This window comes from Eptatretus burgeri, chromosome 6 (genome assembly GCF_056783735.1).
Source record: "Eptatretus burgeri isolate ZD-2024b chromosome 6, Ebu_testis_v1, whole genome shotgun sequence".
Lineage (NCBI taxonomy): Eukaryota > Metazoa > Chordata > Myxini > Myxiniformes > Myxinidae > Eptatretus > Eptatretus burgeri.
Window position 1 is genome coordinate 29,329,088 of NC_140966.1, and position 19,781 is coordinate 29,348,868.

Consider the following 19,781-nt stretch of genomic DNA (forward strand, 5'->3'; position numbering starts at 1 on the left):
CATGGGTTATGGGTGGGTGGAAGGATGATGTATGTTGTCAGGGATAGGATGTGTCTGTAGGAGAAGAAAAACAAATATTGGATCGGGGTAGTGAGGGGCAATGATAATGGAGAAGAAAAGCTTCAAATAAAAAGGATATGTCGGTGTGAGAAGGTATGCAATGAGATGAGTATCGAAAGAAAGAGAGTTCAAGGTGCAATGAGAGGGGAAGGGGTTTGTGACGAGTGTCGCAATAAATAAATAAATGACAACTTTGTAAAAAATATATTTTAAAAAGGAAATATTCGAGACGGGAGAGGGAGGAGTTCGAATGGCAGTCGTGTTTAATATTGCAGGTGCAGAGTGCGACCTTCATGCGTCTCTATTTGGCTCCAGGCATGATGGATAGATCATGATTTGAGAACAACTAGAACTGGAACTAGAGCTGTATAATATACAACCACAGTCGTTGATATTTACGCTATGATGTTCTCTCGGTAGTGATTTTGCATTTCTTACATCAACGAGCACACAGTGCATGGACAACCTCCACCGTCCACCATCACCAGAACCTCCTCAACCCTTCACCCAAGGCAAGCAGGTGGCAATGAGCTCGACCCTCGGGAAGTGTGGAGCTGCCCTGCCTCGCATGTCCTGCGGGCACTAAATGGCTGACCATGGGGTGCTGATGTCACAAACTCACGATTTGCAGAATTAACACACGGGAAAACAGCCATCATGCTTCCTCGCACTGCTTCTTCTTTCTTTTGGCCTTGTATCCCTGGATATATTCTTGTCATTAAATTCCTATTTGTCATGAAAAGCTGCTTAAAGGCAGAGAGAGCAAAAAAAAAAAAAACCGCTTTGGGGTTGGGGCCTTGCTCTGCATCCCACATGTTCTGTTGTGTCTGACACAATGGTGCAGAGGTAGCACACTTAGACTTACCGTTTATATATCTGATCTGAGTTTGATTCTGACCCGACTATAAACTGTCGGATTGGTGTTTCACAGGAGGGGCATTGCATCAATGAATGCGTCATCCCTCAGATGAATGTTAAGCTGGATCTCCTTTCCACGACCATGAAATGGTGGACGTTAAATATCTCAAGGTGTTATTTGCGAAGAATATAAGTGAGTTTTCATTGGCACCCTAAACAAATTACGAATGCCTGCACAAACTAGCCCAAATTGAACGTCAGGCCAAGCCAGCTGGTTTGTAAAAGGCTTGGGCCAAACTCTACCCTTGGGTCTTGGCCGACCCCATAAAGGTGGAATTAATTGCAGGTGTTAAAAGGAGTTGTAGTGGTCATCGTAGATCCTGCCTATCCGATGTCTTCAGTCGGTGGAGTCAAATTGTTGTCGACATGCTTTGGCTTAATAGCTCTGCATTCTTTGCTTTCTTCCGAGAATTCACTTCCTTTTGTCTCTCAGATTATATATATATATATATATATATATATATATATATATATATATATATATATATATATATATATATATATATATATATATATATATATATATATACATACATATATATATATATACATACATATATATATATATACATACATATATATATATACATACATATATATATATATATACATATATATATATATATACATATATATATATATATATATATATATATATATATAGATATATATATATATATATATATATATATATATAAATAAATATATATATATATATATATATATATATATTACGTATATATATATATATATATACATATATATATATATATACATGTATATATATATACATGTATATATATATATATATATATATATATATATATATATATATATATATATATATATATATATATATATATATATATATATATATATATATGTATATTTCCAAATCTCATCTTACCAATGGAGATTCACTATTCATTGAGCCTCAAGGGCGGTTAAAGACCAGCAAGGGTCCTGATGACAAAATGCTCGTCAGGAATGTTGGCTCGACTTGTATAAATAATTTGAGCGAGGTATGCTTACACATTGTAAGCAATAACGAACCGTGCTTCCCCATTGTCTCGGGTCGCTCACCTACTATTGTTTTTTTTCATTTACTTATTTTCATGTTTTTATTTTTCATTTATTTATATTTTTTATTGTCGGATGCTTTCCGACGGTTCTGTGATTTTTCCCGGAATATCGGCTTTGATGTCTATCAGCACGTGAAATTTCAGCTTTCTACGTCACCCAGAAGGTGCTGAACTTTAATATCAGACAGTCAGTCAGTGAGTTGATGAATCAGTGGTTATAATGATATATATATATATATATATATATATATATATATATATATATATATATATATATATATATATATATATATATATATATATATATACATATATATATATATATATATATATATATATATATATATATATATATATATATATATATATATATATATATATATATATATATATATATATATATCATAGACTCCTATAGAGAAGGACTGGAACCTCCCATGCTCGGGGTTTGTAACTTGAGTCCGGGGCTAAAATGACTTCTAGAAGGGCGAGAGACACCCCGGTATGGATCCCGAAATCGTTTTTGAGGACGGCGAGTTCAATAGTGTCATTTTCAACACCACCTGAGGTCATCTACAAGGTCAAAAGGTCCTATTTCAAGGTCAAATTACTGAATTTTGGTATTTTTTGGCCGTTTTTGTGTCTAACTCATAAACGGTGAGAGATGGCTGATTGTAATAAGATGCAAGTGTGTAGAGCTGTCAAACTTTGATATTTATTGTCATATTACATAAACATTATATGCATGTCACAACACTTTGCCTATTACAACTATGTCTATGTCTATCACTAGTTGGAGAGCTTTTCTTGCCACCTGAGGCATCCCAAAGCTTTTTCTTTGTCACTTACATTGAGGACATGAGCTTTCAATAGAATGTTAGCTAAAGTAGTACATGCAGCATTACTACTAGCTGAAGGTGCATCTCCAGAGGATAACAGCTCAGCAAAATTAAATCAGCAACGCATTTTAGTCTTGTCATACAAATTATAGTCATAATGTACAAAAAAGACGGTTGACATAGTCTGCACACTCAATCCACCTCTATTCAAATTATCGAGAAACTCAGATGACACCTCGTTACCATCTTCATCATCAATGATCTACTAGTGCTATCGCCATATTTATGAACAAGGTGTCCGGCCAAATAAACTACTTTATGCTTAAGGGCATCGTCAGACCCCAAGAGATCCTGAGTGTCTTGAGGAGTAATCTCGTCAATGAGTTCACTTCGCTCATCTGCATTTATGGAAGTTGTACAGTTCTTGTCGCAATCAATCACACGAGAACTAGATTCGGGCATAATGTCATGCTTAATGAGTGTTTGCAAATTTACAATTTTAGCTGCAGCCATAATGTCAACTACGTCAATGTAGAAGTTTCCACCGCTTCTTTGCCTGGCTTGGCCAAAAAAACTTTTCCAAGGCTTCATCTGCAAATATAGCAGGAAGAACGTAGTCAAAGTCTTTCTCTGCCAGAAGATGCAGCTGCGACAGAAGGAAGGTGAAATGAGGAAGCTCGTGTGCCTCAGTCATCCAACAGAGCTGGCTTATTACAAGCTGAAGAATTTCTTTGCTTGTGCATTCATAGATGTTTACCTGGTCAGTTATTGATCTAATCTGGGACCATTTTGAGAGCAGGCTGTTCTTCTACAAAGGAAAAAGTCGTTTGGGCACCTCAATGTCATCTTTCTCAACTTTATTCAAGAATAGAAATCCAAAAGGTGAGTGAACTTGTTGGAAATGAAAGAACTGCTTGACAGTTTGTCCAGTAGCATCAGTTCTTGATAGGTAAAGGTTTTCCTGGTCTTTTATGACGTTAAAGCCAGGAAAATAGGAGCTGATTTTAGCACAGAAGTGGTCGAAATCTTGGATATTGTCTGCAGCCTCATCAGCTGCCTTCATCTTCTTAGCTCTTGATTCTGACGTAGAAGATGATGTTGGGCGTGGGGCTGAGGTCACCTGCTTCAAAGCTGATTTTGGTACTCCAGGAAATATTGATGGGGGTTCTTTGGGTCGTTTGCCACCCCTAACTGACATGCAATCACAATTGAAATGTGTCTCACATATATATATATATATATATATATATATATATATATATATATATATATATATATATATATATATATTGTTACGTTTGAGGGGGGGGGTATGCATTCAAAGGGTAATTAGGATGTTTAATTAGGTATGCCATGCTGTTCGAGTTTACCAGGATCTCGATGTAATAAGTAGCAATTCAGTGGTGATAAGTTGTCTAGTAAATGTTCATTTCTTCAAGGGGGAAATGATAATTGTCACGTAATTAGATAGGGACACGGGATAGGGTAAGTGTGTCTGCGTAAACCCCTTTTCGTAGTCCCTGGAGGCTGGCCGTGACGTCACAGGACAGGGCTGCGGATGGCTCCGTCCCGTGATCACGATTGGCGGAAGGCGACGGCGGTGGGCCGATAAAACGGCTCGATTGGAAGTGACGAGGACGGGAGGATAAAAAGGTTCTGTTCGGGATCGAAAAAGAAGAGGAAGAAGATCGGGACAAAAAGATCGTGTTTTTTTGGTGTGGAGGCTGTTGCGCGGGAAGCGTACTTGTTGTGCTGATTTGATCGTGTTCTTCATCGTGTCTTGGAGTCTTGCTGAGCCTCGTGCCTCACCTTGGTTGGCTCTGGGGTTCTGCTGACTCGGAGTACGGGGTCGAACGGCGGACGGACCTGCCTCCCTCTCCTGCTCGCAATTTGGCGCCAGAACTGGTTCCCTGGCGGCTGTGAGCGGACTTGGGCCAAGACCAGGAGGTCGACAGCACCACGGTTTCTCCTGCCCCCCCCCCCCCTGACGAGAGCAAGGCCAGCTCGTCCGACGCTGATCCAGGGACAGTTGCGTCCAAACCACGGTCCAGCCTGACCACCAGAAGTAGCTACGTTTTGTGTGTGTGTGTGTGTGTGTGTGTGTGTGTGTGTGTGTGTGTGTGTGTGTGTGTGTGTGTGTGTGTGTGTGTGTGTGTGTGTGTGTGTGTGTGTGTGTGTGTGTGTGTGTGTGTACTTGGCGCCTTAGAGGGGTTGAGAATTGTATATTCATTGGAATTGTCTGTGTTTTCCCCACACCCGATCCCACACCATCCCGTCGAATCTCCCCGGATCCCTCTTCTTGCCGAGTCTTGTTAGTTCTGGTTGATAATAAAAACAAATAAACATCATCAACTCAGTGAAAAGTGACTCGTGCCACCTTCCTCGTCCCGTTTGCGGTAGAGCGATTAGAACCGCCATGTTTGGGTTATAAATAAATAAACCGCCTCCATCGTTTCGACTCATTCTACGTTTGCGGGACTGTTCAAGTCCCGTGGACGTCACAATATATATTTATATATATATATATATATATATATATATATATATATATATATATATATATATACACATATATATATATATATATATATATATATATATATATATATATATATATATATATATATACACATCTCCTTTAAGCACCTCAAGCTTTCTATCTCATTTGGCATTGCCAATATCCATCTCTCCCTTTCCTCAGGATCTTGTGGGAAGGATATGACCTTTACATAAGGCGTCCCATCATAGTTTCCTCTACAACCAAAGCAGCCGCAACGACGTGGCATATTGTCACCAAAGCAGGAAACAACACAAAGATCCTGTGAGATCACCAGCTGGACAGTTTCTGAAAGAGAAACAAACAAAACATACATTAGTTAACGATGATAGAAATCAGCAAGTAGGTGCAGTCGGTGCACACTGTCATGTTTTGTCATAGACTTTACAAAAGTTTTCCTCTATAAGTTAGACACAAAAACGGGCAAAAAATACCAAAATTCAGTAAGTTGACCTTGAAATATGACCTTTTGTCCTTGAAGATGACCTCAGGTGGTGTTGAAAATGACACTATTGAACTCGCCATCCTCAAAAACCCCTATATGGATCCCGAGATCGTGTCTCTCGCCCTTTTAGAAGTCATTTTAGCCCCGGACTCGAGTTAATCCTTCAGACTCAAGTTACAAACCCTGAGATCGTGAGGTTCCAGTCCTTCTCTATAGGAGTCTATGATATATATATATATATATATATATATATATATATATATATATATATATGTATATATATATATATATATATATATATATAAATATATATAAATACTATGAGAAACTTGGCCTGAGAACCAGCCCAAAGACATATTGGCCAATTCATGAGGTCGCCAAAAACAGAAACACTCTGTAACCAAAGACAGACAGTTTGTTGCAATTTGTGCATGACAAATTAGCAAACATGGCAATGTAAGTACAGTAATGTCATCCATGTAAGGCTTGCTATTGCAATATGGTGTCATAATGTGAATAATGTCATGAGTTCTGCCTCAAGTTTCTGCCTTGCTGAAGTACAGCATGGAGCTTGGGTTTGGCTCGTTCTGGTTGTAACACACAAATGTTCCGTACTTGATAGTGGAGAGAATAAATCCGTATTAAAAAAGAAGCATCACCATTCAGTAAAGAATATAGTGTGAGGAAGGAGAAGAGGACACCAAAGCAAAAAATACAGAACTAAAAAGAGCAATCAGAGATTGCATACCCTCGTCAGGACTTGTTTTGTGTGGCAAATAAATGGAATGATGATGTTCTAAATAAAAGGTCACTGATTGCAAATAAAAGGTTGACATGGTTTAGTTGTAAAGGTCAAATGATCTAAAGGTGTAAAAGGTCGAAAGGTCTTCATGGTTCTAAACTCAAAAGGGTTGAAATGGTCCAAACGATCTTAAAAGGGTCTATAAGGATGTAATTTAAGGTCTAAACGTTCAGAATTGTTGAAAGGAGTCAAAAGGGTCTTAAAATGTCTAAAAAGGGTCAAAAAGTCAAAGGGGTCGAAAGGGTATTAAAATGTCTGAAAGGTGTGAGGATCTAAAGGTCTAAAATGTTAGAAAGGAGTCTAAGTTGTTTTAAGGGTCTTATGGTTCTAAAAGGTCGACCAGGATCGAAAGGGTCTAAGGGTTCTAAAGAGTGTAATGGGAGTTCTCTGAGGTCTAAGGGGGTCGACAGGGTCTGTGTTATAAAGGATTTTAGTGTTCTCAAGGGTCTTATGGTTCTAAAGGGTCTTATGGTTCTAGGGGGTCTTAGGGGTCTGAAGGGTTTTATAGTATTCGGGGTCTAAAGGGTCCAAGAGGTCTTATGGCCCGAATGGGTCTTAGGGGTCTTAAATGGTCTTTGAATTTGAATGATTTTAATTGTCTTCGAGGTCTTATGGGTCTTAAAGGGTTTAAGGGTCTTCAGGTTCTCTGGGTTCTCAACGAGTCTTTGGGGTCTGAAGGGGTTTTAGGGTCTTCAGGTTCACTGGGGTTTTGAAGGGTCTTGTGGTTCTTATGTGGGGTTAGGGGAGTTGGGAGAGATAAGGTGTTGATGTGATTAAATAGAGGGAGATGTGCGGTTGAGAGGTTGGAGAAACGTGGAAGATCGAGAGGGTAGAGGGATATGTGTGGTTGAGAGAGTGGAGGGAGATTTAGGGTTGAGAGAGTAGAAGGAGATTTTACGTTGTGAGGGTGGATGTAAATGTGGGGTTGGGAGGTTGGAGGGAGTGGTTGGGTTCGAAGGGCGAAGGAATGTGTGGGGTTGAGAGTGTGGAAGGAAATGTAGTGTTAAAAGGGTGGAGGGAGATGTGGGGTTGAGAGGGTGGAGATAAATGTGGGGTTGAGAAGGTGGAGGGAAATGTGGGTTTGAGGTGGAGGGAAATGTGGGGTTGAGAAGGTGGAGGGAAATGTGGGTTTGAGAGGGTGGAGAGAAATGTGGGGTTGAGAAGGTGGAGGGAAATGTGTGGTTGAGAAGGTGGAGGGAAATGTGGGGTTGAGAGTGTGGAAGGAAATGTAGTGTTAAAAGGGTGGAGGGAGATGTGGGTTTGAGAGGGTGGAGAGAAATGTGGGGTTGAGAAGGTGGAGGGAAATGTGTGGTTGAGAAGGTGGAGGGAAATGTGGGGTTGAGAGTGTGGAAGGAAATGTAGTGTTAAAAGGGTGGAGGGAGATGTGGGTTTGAGAGGGTGGAGATAGATGTGGGGTTGAGAAGGTGGAGGGAAATGTGTGGTTGAGAAGGTGGAGGGAAATGTGGGGTTGAGAAGGTGGAGGGAAATGTGGGGTTGAGAGGGTGGAGGGAGATGTTGGGTTGGGAGGGTGGAAGGAAATGTGAGGTTGGGAGGGTTAGAGATAGCGGTGAGATTGAGAGGGTGGGTGGAGATGTAGGGTTGGGAAGGTGGAGAGAGAAGATGGGTTTAGAGGGTGGAGGGAAGTTTGTGGTTGAGAGAGTGGAGTTGAGGGTTTTTTTTTTAATACAGGTCATGTCATTATTTGTCTCTTCTTTCTTCTCCATGTGTTTGCTGTTATTTTTTCTGAAAGTATTGAAAGTCATGCAAAATGTTTTAGAATGTCCATTAGCCTCAAGCTTCCCTTGATAATTAACAAGAGTTACTCATTTCAATGTTCCAACGCGAAGCTGCCATTTAGTGCTATGGATGGTGGGTGCATCATGGAGTATGAAGACAGTGAGGTTTGAAATTATGCACATTACTCTTTCGAAATTTCATTCTTGGTTCAAGACACATGAGGAATTAACTAATGAACCTGAAACTGACACGTGTTCCAGGCACTTAATTGTGAGTTATTTATAGTATAAGGCAGCAGGAATCGGAAGTGTGTGGAATATGATTGGGTTGGGTTTGTCTGGGTGTGGAGGGAATGGAGAGTTGAGCTTTTGAAATGAAACTGAAGGAGGGGTTTCCGTTTGCTGTGGATAGATCCACATGAACTCGTTAAGAGTTTACAAAAAGGATGTTTAGAAAAGGCAGGACAGGCTATATCTCTTCACTATATCTGTATGTTATCTACGGGTTGTTCGGCTACAGCCAATTCTTTCATTCCACAGCCTAACCAGACCAAAGACAGATCCAGGAGATTGCGAGCGGAAGAACCATTTGAACCCACATCCCTACAATCAGGAACCAAGCACTGCCCCCATTCCCTTTCCTTCACACTCTGTACCCACCAAGTGCATGCCCACACGAGCTAACTCCAGAAGGCATGCATATTGAGTTGAACTTCAAAGCATATCCATGAGCGTTTGTAAGGTAAGAGGCACCGGTTTGTTTAACATTGACTGCAGTCATTGTTACATATATGTATGTAAAAAAAAAAAAAATATATATATATATATATATATATATATATATATATATATATATATATATATATATATATATATATATATATATATATATATATATATATATATATATATATATATATACATATATATATATATATATATATATATATATATATATATATATATATATATATATATATATATATATATATATATATATATATATATATACACACACACACACAGCTACAGCCTGGTGTGTTGGCGCAGTGGTTAGGGCAGCGGCTTGGGATCCAAAAGGTCCTGAGTTCAAGCCCCGTTGGGCCACTGAATTAATACACCAGGGGGTTGACTCAGCCTGTCATCCTTCCGAGGTCGGCGAAATGAGTACCAGTGTACTGGGCCGGTGTATACCCCGGTTAAAATAGGTGTACCATATCCCTGTGTCGTAAGAGGCGACCAGGGTTGTGTCAGGAAGGGCATCCGGCGTAAAACATTTGCCAAATCCAAATGTATGGCAGCCATTTCATTCCAGTGAATTCCAACACAGGCAAATCTCATTCTACTTAGTGAGGTACTGATTAGGTGATCACCTGAACCGAATCTTAGTTAACAAGGAAAAGTATAAAAACCACTGTTGTGGGCATCACTATCCTCTTGCAATAGGACCAGCTGGATGGCAAAAACAGTGCTAGTAGTACCTCAAAAGTAATTGGAATCAGAAAAATAACTATTGAGTGTTGACCATGCCAAAAGAGTTGAAAATAAAAGTTTTGAGTGAGGAAAAGAAGGGTTCAATTCTGGCTTTACTGGCAGAGGGATACAGTGAGCGTCACGTTGCTTCCATCCTTAAAATTTCAAAGACGGCGGTTCATAAGAACAAGTTCAAGCAGCAGACATTGGGGGACAACAAAGTTACAGACTGGCAGAGGGCGAAAACGACTTTCCACTGACCGGGATGACCGCCAACTCATTTGAATGTCACTCAACAACGGTAGGATGACTTCAAGTGACCTACAAAAAGAATGGCAAACGGCAGCTGAGGTGAAGTGCATGGTGAGGACTGTTCGAAACAGGCTCCAAGGGGCAGGGCTGAAGTCATGCAATGCTAGAAAAAAGCCCCTCATCAATGAGAAGCAAAGAAGAGCCAGGCTGAGGTTTGCAAAAGACCACAAGGATTGGACCATTGAGGACTGGAGTAAGGTCATCTTCTCTGATGAGTCCAATTTTCAGCTTTGCCCAACACCTGGTCGTCTTATGGTTAGACGGAGACCTGGGTAAACCTACAAGCCACAGTGTCTCACACCCACTGTGAAATTGGTGGAGGATCGGTGATGATCTGGGGGTGCTTCAGCAAGGCTGGAATCAGGCAGATTTGTCTTTGTGAAGGACTCATGAATAAAGCCACGTACAAGGTTGTCCTGGAAGAACACTTGCTTCCTTCTGCTCTGACAATGTTTCCCAAATCTGAGGATTGGTTTTTCCAGCAGGACAATGCTCCATGCCACACAGCCAGGTCAATCAAGGTGTGGATGGAGGACCATCAGATCAAGACCCTGTCATGGCCAGCTCAATTTCCAGACTGGAACCCCATTGAAAACCTCTGGAATGTGATGAAGAGGAAGATGGATGGTCACAAGCCATCAAACAAAGCCGAGCTGCTTGAATTTTTGCGCCAGGAGTGGCATAAAGTCACCCAACAGCAATGTGAAAGACTGGTGGAGAGCATGCCAAAATGCATGAAAGCTGTGATTGAAAATCAGGGTTATTCCACAAAAATATTGACTTCTGAACTCTTCCTAAGTTAAAACAATGGTATTGTGTTGTTTAAAAATGAATATGAACTTGTTTTGTTTGTATTATTTGAGGTCTGAAAACACTGAATATTTGTTGTTATTTTGACCAGTTGTCATTTTCTGCAAATAAATGTTCTAAATGACAATATTTTTATTCGGAATTTGGGAGAAATGTTGTCAGTAGTTTATAGAATAAAACAAAAATGTTCATTTTACTCAAACACATACCTATAAATGGTCGTAGTTCATGAACTGGTCATTATTTGCGCAACAGGGTCAAAATATTCAATTTTTCAGTTTTCTCTGTGTTGATAGACATCACCAAGCTACATGTACTTGTGTGAAAAAAATTAGCAAAAACCACTAATTAACGGCGAATATTCGATTTTTAATTATGAACTTTAATGTATAATGCATTACAAGGAAAACACATTTTCGCGTTTATCTCGAATTCACCCTTTCTGAGTAAATTGGATGTGTATCAGTTATCCTTTGGCCGTTTTGGACAATTCAAGTGCCAAATTAATCCTGAGAATCTGCTAGATACATAACTATGTGAAGATATTTACTTGATCTCTTTTAGGAGTTTGTACATATTGGTCAGGGTTTGCTGAATAATAACGAGTTGAATAATCAATTTTGCATCATGCAACAGCAAGTCCCAAGTGTTACTCACCTAAAAAAATAACAAAATAGATTACATTAAAGCTTATTGATTGAAATAAATGCAGTTTATTCCAAATTTGACTCACCACATCCACCGCCTCTGCCTGTTTACTCCACCCCTGACTTGTATCACTTATTTGCCAGTTACACAAAAACAATTGCATTTTTTTTTTCTGTTTTTTCCACATTAAACAAGACAAAATTACCTTTCTTCTCGTACTAAGATATCTAGATATCTGTGGTTTTTCTGGTCTGTAGTTAAAAAGGAAAGTGGATGTTTTAAAAACATGTAACAACTCCGCCTTTTTAGGGTGACCAGTTCATGAACTACAACCAAATAGTAAAACTAGAAAAACTGATAATTTTGCAGTGGTCTCTTAATTTTTTCCAGAGCTGTATATACACACTACTGGTCAAAAGTTTTAGAACACCCCCATTTTTCCAGTTTTTACTGAAATTTAAGCAGTTTAATGTTTCAATGTACTCTGAAATTTAAGCACAGAACAAATAAACAATTGCAGATAAAAAAAGAAATCATGGAATCGTTTTGTTGAACAAAATTTAATCTAAAATTTTTATTCATCGAAGTAGCCACCTATTGCAGATAAAACAGCCGAACATACTCGTGGCATTGTTTCTACAATGAAAATCAAATATTGTTTGGAAAGTTCTTCCCAACACTGTTACAGAAGTTCCCACAAATGTGTTGCACTTGTAGGTTGCTTTGCTTTCACCCTTCTGTTCAGTTCATCCCAAACCAGCTCGATGGGATTTAAGTCTGGAGACTGTTCTGGCCATTCCATGATTTGAAGCCTACCGTCTTGTTCTTTTCTTCTAAGGTAGTTCTGACATGGCTTGGAGGTATGTTTTGGGTCATTATCTTGCTGTATAGTAGGATGGACCTATGACCAACTAGGCATAAACCAGAGGGTATTGTGGTTATGGCGCTATGGTTATGGCAGAGCATGGCGCTGCAAAATGCTGTGGTAGCCCCTTTGGTTTAGGGTGCCAGTTACTCTGTGCAAGTCGCTGACTCTGGATCCAGCAAAAGAGACCCAGATCATCATGCTTCCTCCTCCATGTTTGACAATTGCTGTCACACACTGAGGAACCATCCTTCGCCTACTAGATGGCATACAAAAACCCTGTGTGATGAACCGAAGATTTCAAATTTTGATTCATTGGTCCATAAGACCTTCTTCCAGTTTTCAGTTGTCCACTGGCGGTGCTTCATGGCCCAGGCAAGCTTCTTTTTCTTATTTTGCCATCTTAGCAATGGCTTTTTTACTGCCACTCGACCTGTCAAACCTGCAGCTCAGTCTTCTCTTCACGGTTGAAACTGAGACTTCATTACTTCGACCAGTGTTAAGTTGTGCTTGAAGCTGCTGTCCTGTGAGTCGCCGATCACGCAAGCTGTTGATTCTCAAAAACTTGTCTTCTGATTGTGTTGTGGCTTTGGGTCTGCCAGACCTTTTCCTGTCAGAGTTTCCAAGTGCCTTTTGATGGTGGAGGAAACTGTACTCACTGACACATTGGCTTCTCTGCAATTTCTCTAAATGAAAGACCTCCACTTTTAAGGGTTACGAGACGACACGTGAACCCGTTGGGTTCCTGTTGTGACAGTGGTTGATGGAAAAAGTCATTTCAAGAAAAAAAAAAAAAGATAGCTCCAGTGAACTATACCGCTGAGGTTGTTTGCATTGATCAAGTAATCCCAAAGAGTACTTGACTGAATCGGGAATTGATTTTTTAATAATTTTTTTGTTGCCCAATTTGAACGAAACTTGATATTGCACACCGCAGGTGAATGGTGAGTAATGTGGGCTGAAAATTTTTGCGCAATCGTGTACCGTTTTGCTTGTATTACGGGAACATACATACATACATACATATATACAAGATGAGAGTTTTAGTAAAAAATAAATAATGGTCTGTCTGTCTTCCTTTGTTAATTGTTTTTTTCTCACCATTATGATAGCAATATACTAACTACTTCCTGCAGTGCAATATTGTCCAAATAATGCTTCAGAGGGTGTAGCAACATTGTCTGTTCTAACACTGCTTTTATACAGACAGAGGGTTAGTAACAAATCAACAAAAGTTGGGACACCTGTTGGAATTGTTTGCATCAACTTTCAAGGCTTAATTTACTTCCATTGCTGCAGAACAGCTGCAGTTGCTAACCCATTACTTGTTCCCTGAAAAGGGCCTCTTTTAACAACTCTGAAATTTACGTTATTTTCAGTTTTTGGTCACCGAAACTTTGTTTTTTTTTTTTTTTAACCTCTGGCAGTTTATTGCTTAGCTTTGTACCATTTCAGGTTATTCACTGGACTTGAACTGCTTAAATTTAAGTAAAAACTGGAAAAATGGGTGTGTTCTAAAACTTTTGACCAGGAGTGCATATACAGTTAAGCCCAAAATTATTCATACCCTTACCAAATTTGGAGTATTTTGAATCGTGTTATTTGAGGAATGAGTTTCTTCTGGCTTAAGTTACATAAGAATGTGACAAACAGCTGAAAGAATCACTGCAAGAGACATTTCAAGAAATACATTGTTTCGGGGGTATTTTATTGATAGATTTACAAAAAAAAGTCATGTCCAGAATTATTCATACCCTTACTTAGATCAGTTCAAAGTCACATTCAGTAATCAATGGAAAAGCCTCTGTTTGTGATTACAGCCTCCAAACAGTTCTTATACTTGCTCACAAGGTTTTTGCATGTCTCTACAGGGATTTTGGCCCACTCCTCCTTCGCGAAGGTCTCCAGGTCTTTGAGGTTGGAAGGCTTCCTTGCCATCACTCTGGTCTTGAGCTCCCTCCACAGATTCTCGATTGGGTTGAGGTCCGGACTTTGGCTTGGCCACTCTAGAATGTTTACATCATTATCCCGGAACCATTTCTTGACTGACTTGGTGGTGTGTTTTGGATCGTTGTCCTGCTGATACGTCTAATGCTCCCCGAGGTGAAATTTCTCTGCGGACTGTTTGATGTTTTCCTCAAGGATCTTGATGTACTGCTCCTTTTTCATGATGCCATCCACTTTGACGAGATTGCCGAGCCTACTGGCTGAGAAACATCCCCAAAGCATTATGCTCCCGCCTCCATGCTTGACGGTCGGGACTGTGTTCTTAGGGTTGTATGCTTCGCCTTTCTTTCGCCAAACGAAAGCAAATCTCTGTGCCCGAAAAGCTCTTTTCATCTCATCCGACCACAGAACTGAGGACCAAAAGCTTGGATCTTTGTCCAGGTGAGCTTTTGCAAAGGCTAGACGAGCCTTTCTGTGCCTGGGATGGAGGAGTGGAGTCTTTCTTGGTCGGCGTCCATGGAGACCCCCCTTGTGCAATGTCCGCTGGAGTGTCTGCCTTGATATCTTGGTCCCAGACTCGCCAAGGTTGTTCAGGAGAGCCTTAATAGTGATCCGTGGATTGTTGTTGGCCTCTCGCCATACTTTCCTTGCCAGACGAGGCGACACCTTTGGCTTCCGACCACGTCCTTCAATGTTTTGTTTTTTTTACAGTGTGGAACTCCTTGTACTTCCTGATTATGCTTTGTGTGGTGGCAACTGGCACTCGGAACTGCTTCGACATAGCTTTGTAGCCTTTCGCCTCCTTGTGAGCATTGCATGACCGAAGGTCCTCACTGACTACTTTCTTCTTCGCCATGCTGACAATGACCTGAGAATGATTGCATCAGCTCCCCTTAATGTATAATCTAAAAGCAGAGCGTTGTTCAATAACATTCCTCACTGTACATTCAATAGACCACATTTGTAATGCATTCAGATTGTATGCACACATCTTGGAATAATTGCATAACATTATAAAGAATCCGAGGAATATCAAAAGCATGTGCATTATCACAAACATTGGCCTCAATTCTGATACTTGGTATGGGGTATGAATAATTTTGGACAGGCATAAAAACAGAAATCTTAACATTTCTATTGTTATGCTAATAATGTTGAGCCAAAATATATGTTGATTTGTACATGCCAACTAAATGTCCTTGAAGGTATGAGATAAATGCAAAACTCTCAGATTTTTATTGGGTATGAATAATTTTGGGCTTAACTGTGTGTGTGTGTGTGTATACATATATATATATATATATATATATATATATATATATATATATATATATATATATATATATATATACATACATACATACATACAGGGTGTCCCAAAAAATGTACTCACTCTTTAAATGATAATAAATGCGTTGTTTATTGACAGAAACAAGATTAATGGTTAAATGTATAAATGGATAAATGCATCTTTACAAATGTTCAAACTGATGACCATCACGTTCCAAACACAGCTGATAATGCGGACCAATGGATTCAACAGCATTACGAATCATTTCATTTGGAACTGCAAGACATTGTCTTTCAATTTCCTCTTTCAGCTCATCGACTGTTGCTGGTTTTGAGCCGTAAACCTTATCTTTGAGATATCCCCATAAAAAGAAGTCCATTGGAGTGAGGTCTGGGGAATGCGCAGGGAATTCAATACTACCTCGACGCCCAATCCATCTGTTCAGAAAAGCTGCTTTGAGATAGGCCCTTACATCACGGTGGTAGTGGGGAGGTGTTCCATCTTGCTGAAAGTAAATCTCTTCATCACCAAATATCTCTTCGACACGTGGACCGATGGATTCCTGCAGCAAGTTTAAGTAAACATCCCCAGTGACAGTTTGGTAAAAAAAGAATGGCCCTCGGATGCCCAATGCTGATACCCCACACCACACAGTAACCCCTGGTAAGTTTAAATGGTGTTCCATAGTAACATGCGGATTTTCAGGAGCCCAGTACGTGCAATTGTGTTGGTTAATTGAGCCATTTAACTTGAAGCTGGCCTCATCGCTCCAAACAATTTTGGATGGAAATGCTGCATCTTCTTCGCATTTGCCCAGGTACCACTCACAAAATTCAGCTCTCCGGTCAGGATCGTCTTCATTTAGAGCGTGGATTAATTTTGGAATGTAACTTTTCCAATTAATTCGCTTCAAAATGCGATGGGCGCTTGATTTTGGGATTCCTGTCTCACGAGACATTTGTCGTACAGATTTCCGTGGGGATCGGTGGAGGGTTTCCAGCAATTGATTTTCCTTTGCGGGGGTGGTTGATGACCGTGGTCTTCCTGAACGCTCCTTATGGACGTCATGCACAGTTCAATCTGTTTCAAACTTATCTCGGATGCGGGCAATGGTGCGTCGCGTTGGTGGATCTTTGTGAAAATGTCTTCTAAATTGTCTTTGCACTTCCATGATGTTTTCGTGCTTCCAGTAGCACTTTATGATAAATTTTCTTTCTTCAAAACCTCGTCGTACTTCTACCATTATTAGGGTCAATTTGATCTGAAAATAAATGAAAATTCAATGAGTTATGAGGAGCCAAAATGTGAGTACATTTTTTTGGGACACCCTGTGTGTGTATATATATATATATATATATATATATATATATATATATATATATATATATATATATATATATATATATATATATATATATATATATATATATATATGTATGAAATATTTATATATTTTGATGGAACAGACTTCACAGAGCGTCGTTGCAACCAAAGTAGTTTCTTAGCAAGGGTTATACTGGGTGGTTTGCCATTGCCTTCCTTCCCAGTGGTTGTATGTGCTTCATCAGTCAAATGCTGAGCGTCAAGCAAGGAATAGTCCAGCAGCGTAGTCTGATATTTCAGATCAATTGTTCAAATTTGCATAAAAGAACCAAAATTGGTACACATGTAGAATAATGTATTCCGAACAATTCTTGATATGAAGCCACCCGAGATTGTGCCTTGGTCAGCCAAAGGTTTGCTATGCTGCAGTACTAGAAGCAGCACATACCATCTTTAAAGTGTTTGGTATGACTCGGAAGGGGTTTTAACCACCGACCTCCTAGACTCAGAGCGGTGTGTGTGTGTGTGTGTGTGTGTGTGTGTGTGTGTGTGTGTGTGTGTGTGTGTGTGTGTGTGTGTGTGTGTGTGTGTGTGTGTGTGTGTGTGTGCGCGTGTGTGTGTGTGCGTGTGTGTGTGTGTGTGTGTGTGTGTGTGTGTGTGTGTGTGTGTGTGTGTGTGCGCGCGCGATCATGCACATGCCACATAAATATAATTACACTGGGTGGTTTGTCTCTGTCAACCCAGTGGGATTGCAGGGCAAAAATTTGGAATTTGTTCTAGGTTCCCGTAATAACAAGCCCTCTACTCTTTGTGAAAGGCACCATGGGATCTTTAACATCCACCAACTAATGTTAACAGACAGGTTACCCAGCTTGACATCAATCACAGGGTGCACTTTGTGATGCACGTTCCTGCCTGTGACGCACCATTCTGACAGTTTATATTCAAGTCAGGAATCCAACCAGCACCAGACAGTTCAAAGGCAAGTGCACTCGCTCGTTATACTGCTGCATCATCCTGTATCAGACTGAGAAATGGCGGAGAGTCGGAGAGTATATACGTATATAAAAAGGCTATTACCTACAGACAGTGGTGCCATATTTGGACAAACTGAGCAAGGGAATGAAAGAACAGGAAAAGATGAGAGATGGAGAGGATGAGAGGAAACACATTAAGCTGCCAGTTCATGGGTTAGATGGGGTTTACTTGGGGTAGAAAATATCACAGAAAGTGTTGAGAGATGATGTGAGATGGTGGTGCATTGTAGTTGTTGGAAAGTGAAGAAGGCTTTCCTCGACTTGGCAAGAAGTGGGCGTGAACTACTACATTACGATTGGCATCTTGGTGGACAAGGTGTAAGGTGAAGAATAGACAGAAATGTCGAAATGTTTCTTATTTTCAAGAGCTTGAAGGGAGTGAGATGGTTATGCCTGATAACGTGTGTACGATCCAAAGCTTTAGGTATATCACTCTGTTAAGCTCAAATCTTTTGCATTCTCATGCACACTCTACCATCTCATGCACATTTACTACCCATTGCTATATCCGCAGTGAATAACTTTCCCTGCCCCCCTCTCCACAATCTCCCCATCCTCCACATTCCCCACTTCTTCTCTCTACCTTTAAGATGCTCGCTCACAATTTTCATACTTCTTATGCTTCATACTTCTGTGGGCTGGATAAGAGCAAATTCTTCATTGACATGAAGAAACTTCCAAGTACTGCACTCAAATTAATGCCATTTTCTTTCAGCATGTTTGCAAAGTTAAAATCGCCAAATGTAGAACATGAAATGATCAAATATAGAATATTTTCACATAAAGCAATTGGCATTATACCCTTCCTTTTTGATGCTTGGTTTAAATTGTAGTGTGTTCCTGGGAAGACGAAAGACTATATTTCTATCTTCTTCTTCCTTTAATGGCCACAATTATTGTGGGATTGGCTGGGGGAAAGTTTTTGGCCCAAGTCTTTGACGAATCAGCTGACCAGGCCTGACATTCATTCTATGAAGTAGTTATGGCAGGAATTTGAAATTTGTTCATGGTGCTAGCAATACATCTCCAAATGTGTGTGTGCATATATATATATATATATATATATATATATATATATATATATATATATATATATATATATATATATATATATCTTCTTCGTCTTTCGGCTGCTCCCTTTTAGGGGTCGCCACAGCGGATCATCCGTATGATCCGCATACTGATTTGGCACATGTTTTACGCCGGATGCCCTTCCTGACGCAACCCTGGTCGCCTCTTACGACACAGGGATATGGTACACCTATTTTAACCGGGGTATACACCGGCCCAGTACACTGGTACTCATTTCGCCAACCTCGGAAGGATGACAGGCTGAGTCAACCCCCTGGTGTATTAATTCAGTGGCCCAACGGGGCTTGAACTCAGGACCTTTTGGATCCCAAGCCGCTGCCCTAACCACTGCGCCAACACCAGGCTCCATATATATATATATATATATATATATATATATATATATATATATATATATATATATATATATATATATATATATATATATATATATATATATATATATATATATATATATACACATACACACACATTAGCAGGGTGTGCTTCCATACACATTGTGTAAGCATACGAACCATGTTTTTCCCATTATCTCGGGGCACTC

The 19,781-nt window shown here is 39.8% G+C and overlaps 1 long non-coding RNA gene across 1 annotated transcript in view; it reads left to right on the plus strand.

Moving 5' to 3' along the window:
• LOC147024464 (uncharacterized) overlaps positions 1 to 19,781 on the plus strand; it is a 213,082-nt gene that overhangs the window by 34,439 nt on the left and 158,862 nt on the right. The window contains exon 2 of the long non-coding RNA XR_015059045.1: positions 8,980 to 9,181. This is a non-coding gene — a long non-coding RNA (uncharacterized LOC147024464). The remainder of the gene's footprint in view (positions 1 to 8,979; positions 9,182 to 19,781) is intronic.